The sequence below is a fragment of the Musca vetustissima genome, unplaced genomic scaffold (assembly GCF_032173495.1).
Source record: "Musca vetustissima isolate MV318-11 ecotype Yass unplaced genomic scaffold, APGP_CSIRO_Mvet_v1 utg137057, whole genome shotgun sequence".
NCBI lineage: Eukaryota > Metazoa > Arthropoda > Insecta > Diptera > Muscidae > Musca > Musca vetustissima.
This window is the reverse complement of record NW_026887007.1, coordinates 25,470-32,395: the sequence shown is the minus strand read 5'-3', so window position 1 is coordinate 32,395 and position 6,926 is coordinate 25,470.

Genomic DNA, 6,926 nt, shown 5'->3' with positions numbered 1-6,926 from the left:
TAACTTAATTTTTTTTTTGATATTTTTTTATAAAAAAAAAAAAATAATTTAAAAAAATGTTTTAAGTGAAAGTTATTTTATAATTAATTTAATAATAAATGTTTTTTATTTTTTTTTTAATTTTTTTCTATTCAAATATTTTTTTCTAACATTTTTTATTTAATTTTTTAAGTAGAAAATTTTTACGATATTAAAATTGAATTTTTAAAAATATTGAAATATTTTACGATATTTTTCAATTTTTTTTTTATTATTTTTCCGATGTATTTAAATTTTAGAGGTTAAGGTTATTGAATTATTTAAATTTTTCATTATATCGTAAAATGTTCAAATAATGTATTTTTTACGATATATTTTTCATTATATCGTAAAATTTTCAAATAATGTATTTTTTACTATATAATTTTTTATTAAATTTATTTTTTACGATATATTAATTTTTTTATTAAATTTTCAAAGTTTTAAAAAATATTTTAAATATTTTACGATATATTTAGTTTTTCTATTAAAAGCTATACATTTTTTTACGATTTTTGGAATTTTACGATATATTGAATTTTTTTTAATTTATTTTATATATAAATTGTTAAATTTAAACCAAAAAAATATTTACGATATATTTATCGATATCAATTTTAATTTTTATAAAAATTTTCAATATATCGTATTTTTCCAAAAAAAATAAATATTTTACGATATATTTAATTTATTATTTATTTTTAGATATTTTTATTTTTACGATATTTTTAAAGTGTGATTTTCATTTTAAAATATTTTACGATATTTTTTAATAATTTTTACGATAATTGTATCCATTGTTTATATAAAATGTAAAAAGATTTTTACGATATATTGGTAAATTAATTTTTTTGTTATATATAAACATGTTAAATTATATATCGTAAATATTTTTTTTATTAATTTTGGTAATTTAATTTGATTAATAAATACAAATTTAAAAATATATATCGTAAATTTGTGTTTTGTGTTTTTTATTTTTTTAATTTAAATTATTATTTAAACTTTTTTTATTTGTTTTTTTTTTGTAAAATTAATATCGTAAATTTTTGGTTTTATTATTTTCCATTTTTTTAATTTTTTTCTTTAAACTTTTTTATTTGTTTTTTTTTTGTAAAATTAATATTATAAATTTTTGGTTTTATTATTTTCCAAAATTTTTTTTAGATTTTAATTTTTATATTTTTTATTTATAAAAAATGTATGCCTTATATCTCATTTATATATACTATTATTTTTTTTAATATATTCTTATTGGATTTTTTTTCAATTTTTCTGTTCTGTTTAATTTTTTCAATATTTTTTCAGCTTCAAAATAAAAAAAATCTGTATTATTTTGTGTGATACATAACGATGACCTAATTATTTTTCTATGGATTACAGCAACAACGCAACATTCCTATGTTCATCACAAAAAAATAAATAAACTGAAGAAGAAGAAGCCACAAACTATATTCGAAAACATTTTTTTCGTTTCGAAATTCCATATAAGTAAATCTCGCTATAAAGAAAACTCAAAAATTTGTGTTTTTTTCTAGTGTGAAAATGGTAATTGGATAGGTTTCCCATCACACACACACACAATCGCCAAAAAGAAAGCTTTACTCTTTCGAAAATTTTCTCAAAAAAACAAAAAAAAAAATATTTTGAAAATTCTGTGCCACGCACATCGAAATCTATGATCATATAAACAAATCATTGGAATGTTGAAATAATGGCCGGCAGCATACCATCACACTACACCCCACCCAACACACAGGCGTATGAGTCTACATGGGTGTGAGTGTGTGTTGTCATAAACAAGGAATTGATCGGCCAACAACCACTACCACCCATCAACGGTGAAGCAACAGCAGCCACAGCCGCAGCACATCGCCCATCTGGGCATGTAATTGTATACTACAGGTGTATGCGTGTGTGTGTGAGTGTAGGCCAAAAGGTGTGGGTTGTGTAGGCTATATATAGCACAGACACAAACACATATAGAGAGACGAATAAAAAAAAATTGACACCGTTTGGGGGCTGAAGCGGAATTTTTGTGGGTGGAAGAACGCAGAACTATAATCAAAACAATTTTTTTTTTCAAAAAAAATTTTTTTTTTTTTTTTTTAATTTTTATATTAAACAAAAACTAAATCAAAAAAAAAAATTTAATTTATTTTTTTTTAAATTTATTTTATAAAAATATTTTTTTTAATTTATTTTTTTTTTCAAAATTTTTATTATGTAAATATTTGTCTGAAATTCTTTTCTTATTACTTTCCATTCACTATAGCTTTTTGTATTTTTTTTTCTATTAACCCACTTACTTTTAATTTGAATTTTTATTAAAAGTTTTTTTTTCAAATCAAATTTCGTTAAAAGTTTTTTTTTGTCAAAGGACACTTGACAAATGCTTCGGTTTTAATTCGAATCACAAGAAATTAGAATCGTTTAAGAAATCGTATTGGCAAAGAAACACATCCGCGTCAGGAATTGATCTAGAACGTCCGAGTTGCGACAACGCAATGAATGAAAATTCCCAAAAAACGCTTCTAAAAAAAATTTTCAAATTTTGGCTGACTGGCTGGCATACACATACACCTAGGAGTAAATAAATACATATATGTATATGCATATATACATGTGAGAGCACACACACATATACATATATGTGCGCTGTGTGTGATGATTTTTTTATGTAAACATGGCCAACACACACACACGGCGAGATAGTCAGATTTTTTTTTGAGTTTATTTTTAACACATTTCGAAATGATTTCGAAATTTGGTTTTTTTGATTTTGTGATCGTTCGTGCTCTTTTCGTTGGTGGCGTCTGAAGCTTTTTTGGATTTGTTTTGTCTGTCTCTTTCTCACCAATGGCAAGAAAAATCAATATCGAAAGCTTTTAGTTTTGAAATGTATTTTTATATAGGAAATTGGTAGTAGTTTTTTTTGAGATTTGTGTGTTTGTTTTTCAAAATTCTATTTTGGCCCTATTCCAAGCGATTTTGTGGCTACAGTTTTGAAAAGCAAAATTTTGTATTTTTCGAAAAAAACCGGTAAAAAATATTTTGTTTGTTTTTTTCGAATTTCAAAAAAATTCCAAAATCCTATTTATAACACAATTTTGTTTATTTTGATTTCAAAATCGTATATAGTTGCTATAATTTTTTGTGAAAAATTCAAAATTTTCAATTTTTGATGAATTTTAGAAGGGGGTTGAAAAGTCACAGATTTTGAAAAAAATAGACCAATATTTACTTTTTTAATTTTTTTAAATAAAAAAAGCAAAACAAAGCATGCTACGAAATTTCAATAATTTTTTAAAACATTTTTTTTTTGAAAAAAAAAAAATATTTTTTTTCAATTTTTGTATTCATATTCTTTCGAATATTTTTTTTATTAGCATTTTTAAGCATTTTATGTCAAATTTTTTGAAAAGCATTTATTTTTTGCGAAATTCAATTTTTTCAAAAAATGCGTTTTTAGGGTTAGGCCTCAGACTTTTCAGCTCATGCCTAAATGCTTTCAATTTTGATAAAAATTGCAAATTTATCTGATTTAGGCATATTATTGCAATTTTAATTAGAATTATAGTCAATTTTCTTTGAAAAATCTGATTTTTTCGAAGAACCAGAATTTTTCCGCCTTGCCCAAAATTCATCAAAAATTAAAAATTCAAATTCTTTTTCGCATGATTTAATGCAACTAAATGCTGTGGTGAAATCAAAATTTGAAAATTTTGATTCGAAAATGGTTTTTCGTTTTTTGGTGAAAATCAATATTTTTGAAAAAATGAAAAATTTAATTTTTTTGTTTTTTTTTCTTTGATAAAACGTTGAATATTGTAGATAATTTTGAATACATATATTTATTTTTTAAAATTCATGTTGTAGAATATTAAAGAAAAAATATTTTTTATTCAATTTTAAATATTAATTTTTTTCAAATAGCAAATTTGCGTATAAGCCTATGCATAGCGTATTTTTTTAAGAAATATAGCAAATTACTTTAATTAATTTTCATTTTTTTTATTTTTTTAAATTAATTTAAATTTATTTAAAAAATATTTTTAATTAAAAATATTTTTTTAACACTATTTCAAATTAATTTAATAAATAAAAAAATAATTTTAAGATTTTTTTTTTTTTCAAAAAAATTAATTTTTTTTCAAATTAATTTAAAATGAGTAAAGCAATATTTTGTTTTTATTGCAATTATCATTATTCATATTTATTATTTTCAATATTTTATTTTTTTGGATTTTAAGCTTTTTTCAATTTTTTTTTTATTTTGCATAATTTTCGAAATTTTTGCCAAAGCAACGCAAGCAAAAAAATATTCAACGTTTTATTTTTTTTAATTTTTCATTTTTTCTTTTTTTTTTTTATTTTCGAAAGCTTTTCCTGCTTCAGCAGTGTGTACAAGAAGCTTTTTTTTTGGTAGAAGCTATTACATAATTTGAAAATTTCGAAAAAATAACTTCAGGTCAGCTGAAGTTTCTTTCTTGTTTCAAAATATCATATTTTTCGGTCTTTTTCAGTTCCTTTAAATTAAAATTTTCTTTTCTCTTTTTTTCAAATTATTGAGTTTTTTTGAGGTTATAACTTCATTTTTTGGCCACTCTAAGTTTCTTTTTTTTTGGTTTCTAGGTTATGTTGAACTCATGTTGCTTAAGTAATCCAATGTTGGTAATCCATGGGGCTTAAGTAATCCATAGCCATATTCTTTCTTTGTTGTTGGTAGAAGAAGAATAGAAGACAGGATTTTCTTTTTTAATGTCTTTTTAAAGTTTTCACTTTTTTTTCTTGATTTTTTAGTCTTTAAAATTGTTTTTATGTCCTTTAGGACAAAGTTTTCTTTTTTAAATATTTTTTCACACACACTCAATTTGTTCATGCACCACAATTAATACAGATTTTTTTTTGAAATATTGTCTATTCAAAACCACAAAAAATAGTGATCCGTAAAAAATATCACCGTTTTTCTTTCTTTTTTTTTTTTTTTTGAATATCCAGAACAGAATAACCAGTAGAGAACAAAAAATTGTTTTTCTTAAATCCAATATCCACAGTCAGTGAAAAAAATCCAACATCAGGTGTTGCACTTACGCGTTCGAAAGCCGTTCTGACCCACACAGCCGGTAGTGTTCCTTTTTATATGAGGCAATTTGATACCGTGCTTGTTGAGACACGAACTCTCCTCTGCAGTCGTTCGGGCGAACGTATTTTTTGACCATGTGTCCCCATACCCCGCCCCTTTGGTTGGTTTTGTTGTGTGTGGGCATTTCACTCCCCCTGGGATATCATAGAGCAGATTTTGGTTTTCATTACTCCCCCCCCCAATTACCAGAATTGGTCTCTTGATGATCGAAACATACATATACGCATTGCCTCACATATATGTGGAATACATATACAAACATATGGAAACAACAGACGACCCATATGGTGTATTGGTGTGCGTGTCAAAAGGCAGCGTATGTCCAATGACTCAGTTAGCCGTGATCAGCAGTGGTTGTTTTGATCATTGCCTTGGTGTGTGGGAGAGAAAGTCTCACACAGAAGAGACCTAGAGAGAGAGAGAAAGTTTATATCCTAATATAGGTGAGCTATGATGCAATAATTTGCGTTTAGTATAAAGTTTAATATAGAGTGGGGAAATAAGGATATGTTTTCAATTCACACACACACACGCATACACTCATTTCAACGGAGAGAGAGAAAAAACTGATAATAGTTCTCAAAAAGTTAAGAAGTTCTCCTAAAATGCGCAATGCACTGTGCGCATCATAAGTTTTGCAAATAAATATCTCACGCATTTTAAACAAAGAGAGCGAGAGAGAGACAGACAGAGAGAGAGCATAACATTTATACTATTAATTTAGAAACGACAGCTCTCTCCGTAAAGGTGTGGGTGAAAATTTAAAACCTGTGCTCTTCGATACGATTTTTTAGGCATTCTGGGGATTTAGATAACAAGAAAAGAAAATAGATTTTTGGGATACCTTTCAAGGATTTTTTTGGCATAAAAATTAAATTAATGAATTAAAAAATATATATTATTTTATAAATATATTAAAAAAAATAAAAAATATTATAAAAAATCTCATATAAATTTTAATTTTTTTCTGAAAAAAAAAAAAAATTAAATTAAATATGCATGCTCATTTGTATATGTGTGAGTGTTTTTTTTTTGTTCTTTGACATATTGCAATGTGCTCAGAAGGAATTTGTCAGTTTCTTGTTATTGTTGCCATGTGTATTAAGTTTGGCATTGACTGCGTTGGTCTAGTCATTATACAAAAAAAAAAAAAAAATAATAAAAAAATAACAACAACAAGAGATAATGCTAAAAATTTGGCCAACACCAGAATGAGCTCCCACACCAACACACACACACACACACACATATACATATATACAAGAACAATGCTTGGCATTTTATCTCAAGACAGAACAAAATATTATCACCACCCTCCCTTCTGCTCCGTAAAAAAGGGGAAGAGAATATAAATAATAACAACAAAAACAATAGATGATCAGAAAAAAAATATAGTGGGTGATGTTGAATATTGCATACATATACATATATGTATCAACAGCTATATATGTATATACACACATAATTATACATATATAAAAATTATATACCTCTGTATATAAATAAAACAAAGTACATGGCACTTTTGACCGTGTTCACTTTCTTAATGCTGGGGTCACTGAGAAGAGCGTCTGTGTTTGAGAGAGAGAGAGAGAGCCTGAGAGCATGGCAAGGAAGAAGTTAGTATTTCAAAAATTTCTTAGATCTCTCAGGCGGCTATCATCATCAACAAGGTGTTCTAAGGCAATAGTGTTGTTATTGTTTTGGCAACGCATAGCCAGCACACCCATACATTAACACTGCAATCTTTTTTTTATTTATT